This window comes from Gouania willdenowi, chromosome 9, assembly GCF_900634775.1.
Source record: "Gouania willdenowi chromosome 9, fGouWil2.1, whole genome shotgun sequence".
Lineage (NCBI taxonomy): Eukaryota > Metazoa > Chordata > Actinopteri > Blenniiformes > Gobiesocidae > Gouania > Gouania willdenowi.
Genome location: NC_041052.1, coordinates 6,410,367 through 6,430,191, shown reverse-complemented (window position 1 = coordinate 6,430,191; position 19,825 = coordinate 6,410,367). Strand labels below are relative to the sequence as shown.

At 38.5% G+C, this 19,825-nt stretch overlaps 1 protein-coding gene across 1 annotated transcript in view; it reads right to left on the bottom strand.

Annotated features, from left to right (window-relative positions):
• Positions 1 to 7,410, bottom strand: part of LOC114469398 (G-protein coupled receptor 15) — a 34,142-nt gene extending 26,732 nt beyond the window's left edge. Inside the window, exon 1 of the mRNA XM_028456902.1 lies at positions 7,320 to 7,410. The gene's annotated coding sequence lies outside the window, so the exon portion shown is untranslated. The remainder of the gene's footprint in view (positions 1 to 7,319) is intronic.
• Between the last annotated feature and the right edge of the window lie 12,415 nt (positions 7,411 to 19,825).

Sequence of the window (19,825 nt, the reverse complement as noted above, 5' to 3'; positions counted from 1 at the left end):
GGGGCATAAGTTTGCCAAGAGAAATCATCCAATTTAACCGGATTGCGGTGTGTAGGGACAGGTGGATCAATGACATGCTTTTTCATTTAAGGGCAATATCACGCTAAATATGAAAGTGCTTAGTCATGCTGCAAGTAAGATAATGTCACAAGTAATAGCAATGGATAAATATTTGAAAAATAAAAGTTTATCACTCTGCCCTGGGGAACCAACCAGTATAAAACAGAGTTTAGTTGACCTACCTTTAAACAGCTTTTGGCTGTTTTCTGACAAAAAGTTCCCCATTCTGGCAAACAGATCCATTTCACTTCTGCTCCCTATCTATGGGAGGTGGGCTTTTCAAGCATGACTGCTATAAAATGGGGGAAGAGACCGACTCAGAGTTGTTGAGGAAGATCTTTGCGTGTCCTTCAAAAAATATCAGCTCTGCGTTCAACAGGCCCAGGTTTCATACTAAGTTTAAACTAGTTCCAGCGAGATTAATTTTGTCTTTTTGAATTGTATGTTAAGTTGAGTTTTAGTTTATTCAAAAAAGGTTTTTCAGGATTTTTTTTTTTTTATCTCCCGACATGTTTCGACTGATCGCCTTTGATGCTTCTTTTGAAGTTTCACTTGACTTCCATGTAATAGTTCCAGTGAGATTAATTGTCTTTTTGAATAGTATGTTAAGTTGAGATTTCATTTATTCAGACAAGGTTTTTCAGGAAATTTTTTTCTTCAAATTATTACATGAAAGTCAAGTGAAACTTCAAGGGACCGTCAAAGGCGATCAGCAGAACTCATCTGACAAATTTCCTGAAAGACCTTGTCTGAATGAACAAAACCTCAACTTAAGATATGTTGAAACTAGATTTTTATTAGGTTTCAAAACCTATACTTCTTGCAACAATTTTGTTTGGTGGTGTACCTTGTGATTTTTCTAATGGAAAATATGTGCCGTGGCTCAAAAAAAGGTTGGGAAACACTGATCTAGAGAACATACTCTCTTGCAGCATTCTTTGGTATTTGATTGTAACTCATATGATCACACCATGTTAACTTATTGTAAACTGCTTAATGTAAGCCTACACGTTAGAACAGCCCCTCTGTTGTCTGTAGGTTTCACTGATACCTGTCCAGTTGCATCGAGCAGCGTGAACCTTCACTACAAGTTTCTGATTTAGGCATTCCTTTACTCTAATTCCAGCAAGTTATTTTTGTCTTCTTTTTGAATAATATGTTAAGGTTTCATTTATTCAGACAACTTTATTTCAGGAAATGTACTTTGATCTCATGGCATTTGCTGATCACTTTGATGTGTCTTTATTGGAGCTGTGCGATATGGACTCGTATCTCAATATTTTTTCTCAAAATGGCAATATAGGATATAAATCTCAATAATTTTATTTCCAATGAAGTCTGACCAGAAAGACAATTTAGGGTTGAATTTGCTGTTGCAAAATGCCACACAGGCACATTTATTAACAAACGGCTACACAATATGTGCCACTTTAGTCATTTTTCTCCTCTAAGGGACAGCACGGGTGAGTGAGTTCTGGAGTGTGGCTTGTTTAGGGAAAGGTCTGGGTTAGGATGCACTCAGAAATCCACCAAACTGTGCTTTTCATTCTATTCTGAGAAGTACTGAAAGTAGTGACTCTTAAAACAAATATTTTACAACAAAAGAAGCTATGAAAAATATATATATCAATTTTGTAATTTTCTATATCCCAAAATAAAAAAAAAATTAGATATATCTTGAATCTTAATGTATCTGGCTTTGCCACGCCCCCTGGAGAAGAGACCATCAGGCTACAAAACATGTCAGGAGATCAAAGTAAATTTCCTGAAAAAAGTTGTCTGAATAAAGAAAACCGTAACACATTATTCCTTTACTTTGTTGGTTTACCTTTTCTTTCTTTAAAAAAAAAAATATATATATATTTATATATTTTTTGAGTTTCAGATTATTTGGTTATACTAGACATGCAGTTACAGTTACACAAACATAATATTGGTTTTTAAGGTACCTGTGTCCTGGACCCCCTGCCGTTATTTGATTTTGTTGGATGTTGCTGTTTTAGTGATTGCATGGTACATCTGTGTTTTGACCCTCGCCCACTAACATGTTTATCGCCTGATTATGTTGTGACCGCTTTTAGCATAAGAGGGTGTCCACAATGCATTTGCCTTCAAACGTTATTGTACTCGTCAGCGCTTATTGCTGCACAGCGTAAAGTCTGTAATGCAAAAGGCGTTTTCTTTTTTTGTACAAGAAGGTCTCGAGCCATCCCTGCAAAAAAATGGCAGCCGCATTTCACTGCTTGCTTGTTTTAACGTTACGAAAATAAACCCCGAACTCCAAACTGTGACCATACTACTACTACTATTATTACTACTACTACTTGTACTACTACTACTACTCAAATACTTCAGGGATTGTTCTGCATCTGTGAATGCAGACTCTCAGCTACATTTGTAAGATATAGCATTGTATCGAGTTCTCTGTATTTTAAATGTGGGAAAAGCAAAACACTAGTTTCATATTTAAGACAAACGAGGGGGGGGGTACTTTTTCACCTAACACAAAAAGCCTTGACAAAGGCGAGGCAGCTCGAGATAAGTCTACATTTTAGTTAGTAACTCAATATGCTCAAATATAGTTGCAAAGTTGTACAAAGAACTAAGAAAGAAGAAAAAAAAAAGCTCATACCCAAATCCACAAACTATTTTTTAAACCAAAGCACATTTGAATGATTATGGAACCATGTGTGGCTCTGAAAAAAAAGAAAAGAAATAAACATATGTATTTATCTCATTGTTTACATAAAGTTTTACAGACCTCAGTCAAGACTCGGCCAGTCGGGGATGCAGTTTTGCATCTACATTTGTGTTGTGGTTTAGAAAAGACTGCCAAAACAGGCAGTGTGGTGTGTTTGAACGTTGGGTGAACCACGGCATATTGGATTAAGGGGAGGGGGGTTGGGGTGTGGTTAAGGAACTCCCCTCCCTGCCAGCTGGTTCTGAGGTGACCCTGTGCCCCGATCCCTCTCTGCCCTCTGGCCTGTCTTCAGATGGGACCACAGCAGAAGGGTGGAGGGCAGCGCGTTCTCGACGCGTTAATCAAAAGGCTTTGTTAGTCGTCATTTTCACTCTGTGTTGTCTCTGGGTTTGCCCAGATGCACTTGAGGACTAGCATTAATGATTGGGACTCTTGATGTGTAGGAGTGTGTGTGTATGTGGTGCTTGAATGGTCGGGTGGGGATTGTCGTCTTATATGGTACATTTTATGCTGGCGGTTCTTGAAACCTATCTGGAGAATGTAGCTTGCAATTGTTCGCTGCATGTAAAACAGACTTATCTGTTGGTCTTAACTGTGAATGTTGTTGTATTCTCACCTTTGATGATGTACTTCTGTTTGCTGCCTGTGTTGTGTGGGTGAAAGCAGCACACGCCCCTGGCTGGCCGAGCCTCAAACCAAGTTGGTGCAAACACTTATTGACAGTGTTCTTTTTTTATCAAATGTCTATTGTCAGTAATGAATGTATTTATTTCTGCGCTCGCCCTCACCTCTTCAAAGATGTTTGTTCTCAGTGTGTGAGACCGAGGTGGTGGCAGAGCCACATTTTAGTTTTTGTTTTTGTTTTGAGGATTTCAAGCTGAGAATCAAAAATAAGACACAAACAAAACGTAGCCATTAAGCACGATCTGTGAAGTCAAAATTATTTTTGTGGGAAATTTGATGTTTCTGTTTCCAACTCAAAGAAAATGGTCTATGGCATTTACTATCTTCTCAGTAGTCTGTAGGGTTTAATTTTGTGTAATATACGATGGGCTTGTTGCTCATGTGTTCTTGGGTTCGTACTCAATGGGTGCACACAAGCTGTGAACTGTAACCTCTTGTGTGCGTGCTTGTTTTTCAAACGTGCTCTCCCTGGGTGTTGCCATGCTGCGTATATATAAAAAAACAAATACATTTACACCGTAGAAAAACACTGTCCATTGATCTCGTCTGAACAGCAGTGCTCTGCTTTTAACCTGTTACATTTTTTGTCTTAAACCACTTGCCTGGTCCTTCATCTCTTACACATGCTGTTCTTCTGTCTGTTAGTCCGAGTAATGTTGGATGAGATAGCTTTACTAAGTGCACTTTGTCTGTTTTCTAAGGCTCCGGGAAGAACCCTGGACACTCTCCTATCATTTCCAATTTACCTGACGGTTTACACTTTCTCTTCTTACCTCATCCCTGTTGCTGTGTTCAATATATATCATATCATTATGCAGTGTTAAGAAAGCTTTAAAACTACACTTTCAAAGCAGGAACCTCAATCGAGACACTGTCCTCCTTTCCAAACATTTAAGTTCTTAACGTTTTGTGGTTTTATTGTTACACCATCCTTTGAGGGGCTTGTCTGTCCAGTTATTTTGGAGCTGCTCCCTCTTACCTCGACAGACCACACCAAAGTCAGTTTGAAGAAAGCAACTGATGTTGTGTGACTCTGTTTAAGCTTTACTGTCCATTGCTTTACGGCTGATCCACATTACCTTCTGCTTTAGCCCTTTGGCCTTTTGTAATTTGTGTTACTGGAGTTTGTTTCTTTCGCTTTTTGCTGCGATTTTTGTTATCTGCTGTACCTCTTTGACTTTGTGCAGCAAGTGATTTAAGAAAAAAAAAAAACAAAAAAAAAACATGAACACCAAATTACCTCGAAATGTTCAGTGTTTACAGAAATGTGCTTTCTTGCCATTGTGCATAATATGAGTTTTATTTTTACCGTCCATCTATTACCAAAATCCTTTCTTGTAATGGAGTTTATAGCAGCGTATTTTCATACTTAACCTTTCTTTTGCATATGTTTATGGGTTTTTTTTCGAGCTGAGTGTCGCCTTAATGTGCGCTACATTAATGGAAAGACGTGATTAGCTGCTACAAACACAGTACTTGAAGAGATGATTAGTGGAGCTGCTCATGGAATGAGTGAATAGAGCTTCCTCTTTGGTTTTTCTTCTGGAGCAGCTTCTTAATAATATATCAGGAGGATCTATGGGCTGAGAGGCCCTGGGATGGACATGTAGGGTCCTTTCTGATGAATAATTAAGCTCAAAGAAGCCCTCCCCTTTGGCAAACACTTCACATGCTAAGGTGCACACACCCAGGTGTGCACGTAAACCTGAATACAAACACACAATTGCCATCGTCTAGACTTCAAACACTACCTAAAATGCACACACCACCAGTATTTAAGGTGAGGTTCCCTGACCCTTTTTTAGTGGCTTTTGGCAGCACCCAGGCTGGGCTCTCTTCTTATCTCCACTCCTCAGAGAGCTCGTATTCAGGTCAGAGCGGCCGTCGTGCATAGCGGCGGGGCTCGAAAACTTAAAAAGTGTCATATAAGTGTAATACAGCTGACCTCAGCACTCACAACCTTGCAGTCTTAATGTACAGCAGTGAGGAAAAATAAACTGTTATTTTATGATCTTTTCATTAAAAGCTTGATTGAATACCAAGAGAGTCTTGGACTTTTATTGAGTTGTGTCACTAGGTTGTTGATTTGTGTGTGTGTCTATAACTCCAGCTAAGTGCATGTACAATATATGCAAATTTATGGTGCATTAAGTACTGTAAACGACAAATGGTCACAACTACACAATAAATGAAAATCACTAATAGGACACTGATAAAGAAACAGCTCCAGGACAAAACTCTAATTTCTACAAGAATGGGAAAAAAAAAATCAAATGGTTTAACGTGCGTTAACTCATTTAACTACATTTTGTAGCAAAACCTCCACCATGAGCCAAATCTCTTTTCCAGTTATTGGCAGTTATCTGGATCATGGTACCAGGATCATTCACACTTTAAAGGGTTAGAATAAATTTCTATAATCATCAATAACATACAGTAGGTCCAAATGTTTGGCGCCTCCATTTTTTGAAAAATCGCAACAATCGAGATTTAAATCCAGATAAAACTCAGTAGAGTAACTGTGAAACGAACCTGACATGACTTAGTCAAATTTCATAACGATTGATCAATTATCAATCGAGAATCACCAAAAACATTACATTTCATAGTGGATCTGGATCAATATATGGATCCACAATGGAATCGTCCATGGCGTAAGGTCTATCTTTGGGTAAAAGTACTTTTGAAGTAATCAAGCTAAAAGACAAATAGACGCCGGTGAAAATATGACCTCCTTGGCAGAGGCAATTATCAAGAATTGGAGCTTCTCACTGATGTTAGTTAAAACTGTAATGAATTGTCACATTGCATGTATTTCCCTGCACCTGTCATTCAAATATGGAGCCTCAAGCCTTTTTTCTATGAAACTCAAACAGGACTTGATCATCGCAAAATTATACTATACTACCCTTGTGCAAATAGTAGCAGAAAACTTGTGGCAAAAACAAAACATGCTTTCATGTATGAGGTGATAATACCAAAAGCGTTACTATTAAACTCTTTAAAAAGGTTTTTAAAATAACGCTTTTCAAACTGTTTGTCCTTACATTTAAAGCTGATGGAGATATTTTTATCAGACAACGATACTGTAGGCCTCAGAGCAATAAATAGATTATTTGCATGAAGAAATGAGGTAAACGGTTGAAATTATCGTCCCCAGCTGCTTTAAATGAACTACCAGGAACTATCCAGTCTATAGGTAATGATACGTACCCCTGGTTTCTGGGATTATCTCCTGCTTTTCCCAGGGACTAACCTGGGTGTGATTTATGCTCACCCTTTTCCAGCCGTGTCACAGCAGCCCCCTCCCCCAATGTCTGTCTCATATTCCTTTGATGCCCTGGCAGGAATGCCCACAGCCCTGAGATGTTGACCTGCCAGTCGCTCACTGTCAACGCAGGCTTGCAGACATCACACATACGTGTTACATGGATGCATTTTTAGCTATGCACGTGAACTTCTTCAACAGTAATTCAATCTTAGTGCGAATGCTCACCAATGGAGTAAAAGCCTAAAGGTCCAACCATCTTGCCCACTATCAGGAGCTGGCACATTTATTAGAAACGTGCCATTAGTAATGCTCCGTGCCCCTGGAGGTGTTGCATGCTGAATGACTCTGAATGGGGGTCACTAAAAAAAACAATGGTCCTGGTGTCGATAGCCCTACTACGCAGACCTCCATCCCCCCCACCCCCAAGCCTAGGCAGGGAAACACAATGGTGAGAGTGGAGGAGGGTCAGTGGGTACAGCCCAGACGTATACCTACAACAAAGATCACAGGGCTGTTTGCCAGCCTGGGGACATTCACCTTGAGTGGTAAACCTAATCTAGTACTCAGTTACATGCCCCTACACACACACACACACCCACATACCCCTCTTCTGGTGGGTCTGCGATCATGAGAGGAATTTACCAGGGTCTGTCCAGGTGGATCCAGGCCTGCCTCTGCTCGTCTGGGATGGCCCTCTATAATCTAAGGAATGTGGACTGAGATGCTTGGCCTGCCCATGGTGGGTGAGGGAGATGGACAGCGTCTGTTACAAGTGATACACTTAACACCCAAAACCCCACACCCACCTTTATCTCCCTCGCCAGAAGACCTTCTTGTCTCTGAGTTGATGTTAGGCAGAAGAGGTTTGTCCTCCTCCTCCGCTTTAGCTTTACGCTTATTTAAGAATGTTTTTAGACTAATTGAGTCTTAACCTGGGGAATCCCTTCTGAACAGTCTTAATATTAAACTTAAACGTTGTAGCAACATAAAGAAATTTAATTTTTTATAAAAGAAAATCTTAGTAGATCAGTACAAAGACTAAAACATGTGGATGCTATGTAAGTAGGTAGGCCTATGAATGCTTGTTTTTGTTTATATTTGTGTGTATGTTGTTGTGTATTTATATATACTGTATGTATGTATGCATTTGCTCAAAAGTCAGATGTCTTTTGTTCTTTGTGAAATAGCTTGGAAGTAGGGGCAGGACTAGATAAGCGTTAAACTATGTTCTGCCCCTTCTCAAACATTGCTCCCCCCCTTTTTTTATTTGTGTTAAAAGAGAGCCATGATTGCTTTATATAGTTTTTTTTTAGAGTTTAGGATCAATTAATAAATCCCAATTAATCCAAAATCCAACCTGTTAAGTGTTCCCCTTTTACAATGTTTAAAGAAATGTGTAAAACCACTTCAATTCCTTTATAAAAGGAATAACATCACCATACTACTGTCTTATGCTCTCCGTAGAGGAAGGACCATCTAAAGAAAAGATCACAGATTATGTACATAACTTACATACTGTACATATGTAAATTATGTACATATTTATCCTCTGTGTTGGCTGCCACCACACTAGAAACATTTTTCATTTCACATGTGGCGCCCCCCCCCCCCCCCCCCCCCCCCCCAGAGTAAATACAAAAAGTGACTCCAAAAACACACAAACAAAACAGGGAAGATGCAACAATACACATAACAGTGAAAAAAAAAAACCCCACAAAGTAATAGTAAAAATACATCAAATTACTACGAAAACACAATAGGAAAACAAAAGTGCAGAAATTTACTTGCAAGTCACATAAGACAACTACAAAAGTACACAAATTGACAGATGAACATACAAAATGACTCCAAAAACACACACAAACCCTTTGTTTATTTTATTAATGCTCAGATTGGTCATTGTTCTAAATGTTGACCATATTGTTTATAATGTGGTCCTCAGATCAGACGATCACAGTTTTGTGGCCCTTGCTGTTATAAAAGTTGCCCATCTCTGCTCTCGTACTAAGTGTAAGTTGAAACATCACAGCAGAGGAAAGGTGCACTCAGGCAGGACACCTGTATAACTAACACACACACACACACACACACACACACACACACAATCCCAGTCTTTTCCACTCCTATAACCAATAAATAAACCCAGCATACATGATGGCCAAAAACCCCAGCACTGTTAAACCAGTGAACCCAATCCCAGCGTTGCATCATCACGCTACTGAATCACATCCTATCTATTATTTACTAAAACACATGTAGAGTATCTGATATTACCACATTGTGTTGTACTGTTTCAGTGACATCAGACATCTGGACAGATGAACATATTAATAATCAATCATGACCTTATGATAAGCACACATTCTATATTATTTAAAGCAGGGATGGTCAACTGTTATCACAGCAGGGCCCACAAATATGTGATTGTCTGATCCGAGGGCTACATTATCAACATTCATGTTAGCATTTGGACTAAAGATCATTCCGGGCATTAATATAGGGAGAGTTTGTGTGTTTTTGTTGTCTTTTTGTAAGTTTTAATGTCATTTCATATATATACATACATATACAGTATGTATATATATATATATATATATGTGAGTTTGTGTGTTTGTTATATTGTATGTTTTTATATCGTTTTGTTTTTTTGTTGTCAATGTGTGTAGTTTTTTTTTTGTAATTTTCTGAATTTTACAACCAATTTCTATGTTTTTTTTTTAAACTATCAATTTATCTATTTTTGTCTTTTTGTATTTTTGGAGTCCTGTGTTTTTGTCGTCATTTGTTTTTGTTCTCATTTCTTTGTTGTTTTCAGGTTTTTTGTTATGAAATGTGTTTTTGTTGAAGTTTTGTGTATTTCTGTTGACTTATTGTATATTTTTCTGTCATTTTGTGTACTTTTGTAGTTGTCTTATGTGTTTTGCGAGTGAATTTCTGCATTTTTGTTGTCATTGTATTTTTGTAGTCATTTTATGTATTTTGGCTGTGATTTTGTGTATTTTTCCTTTATTTTGTTAGTGTGCTTTTGGAGACATTTTGAGTATTTTTCTGTCATTGTGTATGTTTGTGGTGTTAATGTTTTTTTGTGTTTTGGGAGTCCGATGCCCGAGTCTGAAATAGAGTTCTACATTCGACACATTATTTTCTGTGGTTGTGTTAGTATCTTTTAATTAAAAGTGTTAAACAGTATTTCAATCAGAGTTGAACACATTGACGGTAAAAGCGACGACGCCATTGGCCCAAAGTTATAACCTCAGAATGAAATGATGGCTCCAATCTATTTTCCTTCCTCTGGAGGGATCACACTCAAGAAGATTGTATGCATTCTGATCATGTGTGCATACATCTTCCATGTTTTGATGCACATCAATTATTAATAATGAGTTGAATTAATGCCTCGGAGGTCCAGGTTTCCTCTACAGATGTTAAAAGATGCTCCTGGTGGATAGTGGATGGGTGGATGGGGGAGAATTGGGGAAATGTTGATTCACTGCTGCCTTCCCCTCTGATAGAAACCTCAGTCTAGTTCATCCCTGGGTTCCAGTACCGAATTCTTTCTTCTCCACAGTTGGATCTTTTCATCTTGCTGCCTCTGCCCATGGGGCCATTGCCTCCATCGCTACACTTTGCTTTTGCCCTCCTCCCTTCTTCTTCCTCGGGGAAGAGGGCAGTGGATCCCGTCCCGTTGGGAAGACACGTGTCTTGGCACAAAAGTGCAACGCTGCAGGCACTGTATACATCTCCATTTGTGTGGGATTTTATTGATTTCTTTTTGTTGCACTCTGAGTGTGCAGTTGTATATATGACAACACCTCGCCTCAGCTCTTTCTCATTATTTCATCACACGCAGATGTTTCCTTGACAGTGTACTCGTCTCATGATAGTGCGCTTTCATGGATCCACTCACTCCTTCATCAATAACCCATCAGTATTGATGGGGAACATCAATACCTGAATTTGGTGGGTTTGTTTATGAAGGAAAGGCGATGATATTCAAGGATCGTGTTGCAGCACAAGGCCAAACTGGGACCAGTCTTTGGGGTAATGTAGGGGATAGAAAGTTACTGTTTTCATCCATGAAAACATTGGACCAGGTGCTGCGTAGGCCCTCTTTTTCTCCTTTTCACTCCCTCATTTGATAAATTAATCTGAAACTGGTTTATGTACTATTTAATTTTTTAGATCAACTAAATCAATGGTCACATTTTGGACATGAGAAAGCTGAGGTGTCACCTCCTCACTTGCTTGCTCCTCTTCTGAAGTAATGATCTCCTATTCTTCTACAATATCATCTGCAGGAGCTGAAATTCCATCTGTGTTGTTTTGGTTTTCAGCAATTGGTGGGAAAGTCAATTCTGCAGTAACTGGTTCCTCAGTTGTTTCCTTATTTAATTTGACTTTTTTTGCTTCTTCTTCCTCCATCCATCCATCCATCCATCTTCTGCCATTTATCCATAGCGGAATCACGGGGGCAGCATCCTTTGCAGGGAAGCCCAGACTTTCCTTTCCCTGGCCAATTCTTCCAGCTTTTCCAGGGGATCCTGAGGCGTTACCAGGCCAGCCGAGAGACATAGTTCCTTGAGCGTGTCCTGGGTCTTCCTCAGGGTCTCCTTCCAGTGGAACGTGTCCTGAAGGCCTCACTAGGGAGGCGTCCGTTGGGGAATCCTAATTAGGTGCCCGAGCCACCTCATCTGCTTTTCTCAGTGCTTCTTCTTCCTCGTCTGACTCATTCTGGAATGTTTTATGGCCTCTTGGAGTCTTTTTGCCACTTTGCAATACTCTTGATACAGTAGGAGATTGGCCATTATTTTCTTCAGATGCACATTTTTCTGCAGACTCATCTTGGGACTCGCTTGTTTGTTCTGCTCATCTTCAGAAGAGGCCCATGGGCAACGTGTTGGTTGGTGACCCCTGCTCTAATGTTTGTAGATATACTTCTTTGCTGCTGCTGATATCAGCCATGCTAATTTCTTCCTGCAATGCACTTTTGGATTTTAGATAGAAAGTTGCTGTGATTTTTCTTTATCGTCCATGAAAACCAGTAGAAAACATTGGACCAGGTGCAGTGTAGGCCCAAAGAAATACAGTATCTATGTGTTTCTTTGCCTCTTTTTCTTCTTTTCACTCTCCTCACTTGAGAAATTAATCTTTTTCTTTTCTTTATTTCTTTTCTTGCCTGTTTTTTCTTTATATTGTCCGGTCTCATGTTGAATTGAGGCTGTACTGCTGACTCACAGAGCGCCGGGCGCTGAAAGGGAGCAGAGAGCAGTGGAGGAGAAAGAGCTCGGCAGGTGGTGGGCACCACTACAGCTTCAGCCCTCACTCTCCTTTCAGCTGGCACACAAACTACACTCTGCTGCCACAGAAGCCCCTGCTTTCCATCAGAATATTCCCCCCACCCCGCCCTAGCCCCCCGTCTTTAAACGATAAACGAAGAGAACAGGCTTGGCCAGGAATAATGGGATCCTTTCTCCGCGGCTCTGCCATGAGTGCGGACAGGAACAATGGCAGGGAACGGGAGGGGAAATGATTCAAAGTGAGATTTTCACCTGCTCCCTTCAACCCCGGCCCTGCTCCTTTCAGGGCATGCTAATGCCGAGTCATTTACACAGTGCTACTGTACACCCCAACGCAGACGCACACACACACAAATGGTGCACGACCGTTTTTCTCTTTGTGATGGACAGTTTAAATTATTGTGGTCCAAAGACGTCCATCCATCGCAGTAATCACACCCATTATCTTCATTATCCTCTTTTCAAAACTAAATATGAATTAGAGAGAGGCAGACCTGCGATGTGGAGCTGCTTCGGTTTCCTTAAAACGACAGTTATTGGATTTCTTGATCTATGTGTGGTTTAACCCTCGGAGAAGTAACTTTTCAACATTTTCTAACAAACAGAGGTGTAAAGAGTACTGTTTTATCCTACGCAAGTACAAATACTGTTACTTGATTAAAAATGTACTCAAGTGCAAGTACGGTACAAGTAAATCATACATAAAATACTGACGTAAAAAGAAGCTCAATTTAATTTAAGCTCAATTTAATAATACTTAATGATACTTTTTGGTAATACATTTTGTCCTGGTTCCCTTTGTGAAATTTGTGATGTTTTTTTTCTCATAGAAATATAATGCCAATGTTAAATCTAAATGTTAAAATGTGATTAAAAAATATCACAAATTTAACAAATACAGTATTGCTGTAAATTTGGACGAAAGTAACAAACGCTTTCACATTTTTAAACATTGTTTGTTGCTGAATGTTGCAAATAGTTGCTGTTTATTTTAGCATGCGCAACTTTACAGTTGGTGCACCATAAAAAAGTATTAATATATCCTAATCAAGTATAAGACTTGCTGCGTGACTGAAACTGTACTCGGGTACAGGGAGGTCATACATTAAATATTTAAGCACAAATACAAAGTCGCTCAATTAAATAGTATTCAAAGTAAAAGTTACAAGGTACTTTCTTTTTAAAAAATACACTAAAACCATAAAAGCAACTCAATCACAGTAACGTGTACTTGTAATCCGTTAGCGTAAAAGTCATTATTAATGCCAATTAAACTCTGACATAAGAAAAAGGGAAAAAAGATGTTGATTAGTGAACACAATCACCTTCTACATGTTAACATGAGGGTAATGCCGTCCTCTTTTTGTGGGTGGGAGGAGCGTTTTAATAAATGAGCCAAAACAGTTGCTAAAGTCCTCCTACTTTATCGGCCGCGGCCACAGACAGTGTGGTGTGGACATGTTGAAATGCTCTGAGGTCTATCAGCACCTACGCACGTCTGTTACGCCTTGTTACAGGAGGCGGGGCCAAGCTTTCTGAAAGCAAAAATGGAACCAGGTCAAAGCAATGGAGCATTACCAGATACAGTAAATACAACATTTGTTTTCCTTCTCCCTGCAACTGAAATACTGATCTCTTAGATTCTGCCAATGTCATTTGGAACATCCATAGTATCGTGGGTCTTTTTACTTTTTATTCAACATGTCAACCACTCACTTTTTCTTGCTTCCTTGTTCATTTACCAACAATCCTGCAATGTTACATCCGAAAGACCATTTTTTGCTGCTGGCGAGTAAATTCACTGCAGTGAGAGGCTGTTTATTGTTTAACGGTAACAATAATTTGACAGATAATATAGTCAGGTAAGACATCTAGAAGTTTGAAATATCAGAGTTTTATCATTGCCGTCAGTGACAATATTAACAATTGTTCCTATTGTTGTCCCCCTCTCCTAATGTGGCTGCATTTTTCATAAAATATCGAAAATAATCTATTGTTGAGAAGCGTAAAATTCTACAAATATAATTAAATAAAATGAAAACAATAAATTAATACAAAAATTATACAAAAAAATACAAGTTTATACTTTATTGTTATTTTAAAAATGTTTTTTTACTATAATATATTTTTTTAATTCCTGTTTATTTCATGGTGGGTCATTTTATGTCATTTCAACACATTTTCAGGCCTCAAAAAATTCTGAAATTTTTACCAATTGTTCCTTAATAAATAAATTAACACACTGTATATTATTGGTTTGGTCAGATTAATACTTTTTGAGATATGACCAATTTAGTGAGGTGGATTTTTATGCTTCTTTATTATTATTGTATTTTCAGCTTCCAATATCTCAAAAATTACACCACATAGGAAACTGAACTGTACATAGCTCAAATCTGAAATTACAGGGAGTTGAGGCGTATGTAAAGGGGTTTACTGAAGGCACAAACATGTCCGACAAACTTTGTTCCAATTTTGAGGGGCTGGCATGACCACCAGATGGGATGTACAGCAGATCTATTGAATAATTATGAAACAATTGGTAAAAATGTCTGGATTTTTTTAAACCGAAGTGCGTGGGCCGTTTGTTGAAACGACATGGAAAGACCTTGTTGTTACTTTTGTTCCAACTATGAGGAACAATGCGCAACATCCGGTCAACGTCAAATTACACTTTTTGCCCCTTTTTACCTATTTACATTTTGCAACTTCCTTTGTCTTATTTTGCACACTTTTTTTAGACTTAAGCTACCCTTTGCCAATAAATTTGTCTTTTCTTCTATTTTTTGTAATTTTTTGCAAGTTCTTTTTGACACTTCTATCCAAATTTTTTCCTTTCTTTAATTTTTTTGGCCACTTTTCATCCGAATTAGCTAGCTTTTGCCCAAAGAATACCACTTGTTTCATTTGTTCCCTACATTTTGCATCTTCTTGTTCCACATTTTTCCACTTTTTCACTATTGTTTGCCAAGTTTTCCTCATTTAAGTTACCTTTGCCATTACATACCACCTGGTTCCTCTGTCTTTGCCCATTTTTTTTGGCCACTCTTGAATGCTTTTGTCCCATTTTAATCACTTTACACTTTTCTTGCCACGTTTTTGTGACTTTTGGACCATTTTTGGCCACCTGTTACCATGTCTGCCTCTACTCACAAACTGAACTGGCCTACTCCTGGTCAATGGCCCACCGGGATGATGCTCGGTATGCCAGATGGTCAGTCCACCCCTGGACCACAGTGTGTAGTTTACCCTAATGTAAAATAAAGTTAGCATACGATGTTAGCGCTTGTTTGAAAATTCTAACTTTGGTACCAGCTCTCCCCTACATATGAGGCCAGTCACAGCTCGTCTGTCATGTGTCCTCTGAATAAAGACATGAAGAACCTCTGAGTCGTGGACACTGGAAGGAGAATCATGAGGAGAAAGGTATTTGTCTCACAAAGTAATTAGTGTCATGGTGTATGGGTAAACTCATTTACTCTCTAATCTCCTTCATATTGTAATATGTGAGAATCGCCTGTGTGTGTGTGTGTGTGTCCGTGTGCGCGTGTGGTTTTATTTTGATCATAATCATTGTTGTGGTGAGTGAATTAGAACATGTCTCTAATTTATCATTCCCAGGATGACTTCCAGTGTTAATCAGTGTGCGCACAAACACACTTATCTCACACATACACACGGACAATCACACACACAATATTGTGTAGGATTCCAGCAATTTAATTAGTGACTGTTGCTCAGACAGAGGGAAACACAAAGTACTATATAATATAACAGGAACGTGAGCTCTTTGTTACAGGCTGGTTACAGATCATGAGCTGGTGCCGTACCAGTTTAACTCATTCCAGTAGCATCATAGATTCAATATAAAAGATTAAAAATGATAAATAACATTTTAAATGCAAAGCTAATTTTGAACTCATATGTTATTTATCTTAGAATGCATTAAGGCTCAGTCTGGAGCAATTCCTACTCTTTACCATCAGTTTTGTTGTTTTACTTCACACCTATGCAGCAGGCGGGGTCTGCAAAAAAATGTGATTGTCTGATCCATGAGCCACGTTATCAACATTAATCAAAGTAGAAGTCAAAGTCAGCTTTATTGTTAATTCTACTATATGTGCAGCACATGTAGAGAATTGAAATTACTTTTCTCTTTGCCCACAACATTTACAAACATGAAAACAACACAAAAATGTAGAATACATAGATTCTAAAGACAGAACAGCAGGTATTTAATGTCAGCATTTAGAATAATGACCAATCTGAACTTTAATACACAGTGTTTTTGTGGTCATTTTGTATTTGTTTTCTTGCATTTTTGAATATTTTTGTTCTTGTTTCATGTGTTTATGGAGTCATTTGTGTATTCAAGTTGACACTGTTTTTTTATTTATGTAACGTGTGTTTTTTGGAGTCATTTTGTGAAATATTGTAATCTTGAGAGTTATTGGAGTCATTTTATTTTCCTTTTGTAGTTTTATTTGTTTTTTCTTCCTGTTTTGTATCTTTCTGAAGTCATTTTGTGCATTTATGTCATTGTAATTTTGTGTGTTTTAGAGGATTTATTTTGTTTACTTACTTGGCGGGCCGCACGAAACTAGATTGTGAGCCACATGTGGCCTGTGGACCACCAGTTGCCCATGTCTGGTTGAGAGGTTTTTGAGTTATTCTTCTTCATCATTCCAACTTCCATGTTCTCTGTGGAGTTAATTTAATAGGTGTATCTTCCTTTTTTTGTGAACTTCCTCCACAGTAGAGATGTGATCCTTTATCAACAGTAAGTCATGTCAATGAAGAGAGAAGATTCACTAACATTAATGTGGAGGCATAACAGATGGAACACAAGCTTCTCTAACAAAGTGCAAGGTTAGGTTATTGACCTTTTAGCCAATGCAGAAACCAGAGACATAAAATCCACACTAGAGATTTTAATCTTGACTCATTGTGTGGTTATTATGGTATGTGCCCTATGTTCTCTCCTGCTTGATTAAATGAGGATAGCTGGTTTACCTTCTTGTACCTGACTATTTTACGTGTCAGCTCCTGCTGTAATTGGACAGGATCTGATATGTTTCCCTAGATCTTTCCCTTTTCCCCGTTTGTCTCTTTTTTTTCCTCCTTTGCTCTCTTTTCCCATAATGCATTGTATTTTGCTTTGTTAGAGCCTTTGCTCGCCATCTCTGTGGAGCTTCTCCCGTGCACTGCCTTTTGTGTCTTTACTTTGTGTTCAAAGAAAGATGAAGTGCAGGGGCAGCAGAGAACGAGGATGAAAAGACAGGTGAAGGCTGTGTGTGACGGGATGGGGGGAGGAAGAGCCCAGCTCCCCACCCTTTGCCCTGAGGCCGCAATAATGCATTGTGGGAAAGAGGTCAATGACAGTCCTACTTCAGGGACAGGCAGTGATCAGGATACCTGCTCAGTTCTTCACATGTAATATTAACACAGTGTAAATGTCCGTAGAGGCGGGTCATATGACTTCTTGGGTTACTTTTGGTTCTTTGTAAAAATATATATTGTGATATTAAAAATTATTTATGATCAATTTGTATTATTATTATTATTATTATGATCGAGCTGTAATTCAGATGAATTTCCATCTGGAATTCCAGGCTAGTATCTTGTCTTGTTTTGTCTTTCTTGACCATCCCTATTGATATTGTTTCTTTTTTCATTTTTAATGGTTGTTTTTGGACAAATTGCGCAATTTTCTTTCATTACTAATGGTCAAAGTTAAACAGAAGAACACAAAATGAGACTCTTTTATCCAAGCTTGAATATCTAACTCAGGAAGACCAAAGGAAACACTAAAGGTGTGTTTACACCGAACGCCACTAAAGCGACTATAATTGCTGAGATGCTGAGTCACTTGAACATAGTCGTGCTTTTTGCTCGCTTCATCTACCCCGCCAATTTCAAAGCCCATTTCTGGCTCAATTTTCATTTTCACATAAAACATGGCTGATCCTACCATGATTCCAGCACTATACTCGTTATACAAAATCCAGGAGGCGAGACGCCGTCGTCTCTGGGTTCATGTGATCCTCATGAAGCGCTCAGAGCTCAGTGAATTCATGAAGTCGCTAGAAAAATGTTCAAAATGTTCAACTTTGAGCGACTTCCAGCCCCTCAATTCGCACAATTGAGTCGTTGGAATTGCAAGAGTCGTGTTGCTTGAGGGGTGGTCGCTTGATGTCACGTCAGTTACATTGAATTTGAATATAATCTAGTCGCCAGAGTTGCTGAAGTCGCGTTCGGTGTGAATGCACCTTAACAGAGAAGAGAAAAGGAAAAAACATGTAATTGTGCTAACACATGACTAGCACGTAAACGCCTGGTCACTATGTGTCAGTGAACTACATCAGACCATGTTAAACTATGTAAATCACTCCTCAGTGCATTTTAGCTGGAAATTGATTGCACTTTATTTTCATAAAACATACTGGAATTTTTATAGTTGTGTTGTTACGAAAAAAATGTAAGAACTTAAAAGTCAGAATCTGAAAAATGTGATTGACAGTTTGGTAAACATACCTCTGTTTTTTGATGTTTTTACTTGAATTACGGTTAGTTACTATTAGGAGTGTTGAAAAAAATTGATTCGGCAATATACCGCGATATTACGATTCGATTCTGAACGCATCCATCTGGATTTTTATTTATTTATTTATTTATTAACCTTTTTTTTTAACCAGGAAAGTCTTTTCCACTGCAGGAGACATTGTAACTGCACAAAGAAGTGCCGAAACCTGGGCATGTTGACCAGTTTGAGTTTTTTTTTTTAAGTTACTTCAATAAAATCTAAAAAGAAAATACTAACTTTCTGCATTTATTTGTTTTTCTATGCATATACTGTACCTCAGTCATGTTGCACTAAAGTCAAAGTTGGTTTAAAAGCCACAGGCAGATTGTATGTTATTTTTTGTATTTTAAGTTGTTGGCGCATGGCATCTTACGCCAATGTTTTGAGTGTAAAATATGCCAATAAAATATATTTCATACATAATGTTCTCATGAAGGTGTACACATTTACAGATTAGTTGTTTCTTAAGTCTTGTATTTAAAAAAAAAATCGCAATAATCGCCTTATACTTTAATATCGGGATATATCGTATCGTGACCTATGTATTGAGATACGAATCGTATTGCCAGATGCCAGGCAATACACACCCCTAGTTACTAATTACTTGTTCTCGCAAGTAAAAAAAAAAAAGAAATAAAATGCATTTCATACCATTTTGTACTCGTAAAGGTGAAATTTGTATATATTGATATCGCAATATATCATCATGCATATATTACATTTAGTATCTGGATATATTATGACATGACATGCAAAACGTGGATTGTATTGTATCGTTAGGTACATGGCAATGGACACCCCTATTATTTACTGAAAGCATTGGCACTAACCCTTTCACCTATTCTAAACCCATTCACATTATGTCACTGTCTGTTTATGAGGCATACACTCCAATTTTTTTTTAAGGTTGTATGAATACAATGAGCCTGCAGTCACAGTTGGATAGGGTCATTTTGAAAATTGAAGGGACATGAAATGGGTGTAATAACCTAAGAGCAGTGCCTGACCCTCTATTCAAAACACCATTACTATGCTAATGCTTACACAGCAAATGTGCTGCTGGTATTGTTCAGGGAGGGTTCCTTCAACATGCACGTATATGTGCACTGAAAGAGAAGAGGTGGGGGGGGGGGGGCGGGAGTGCAGATGCTGCATTTAATGAATGTACATGTGTACATGTGTGCGTGTGGCGGCTACAGTTGGTGCTCGTGGAAACGGGAAACGGATAC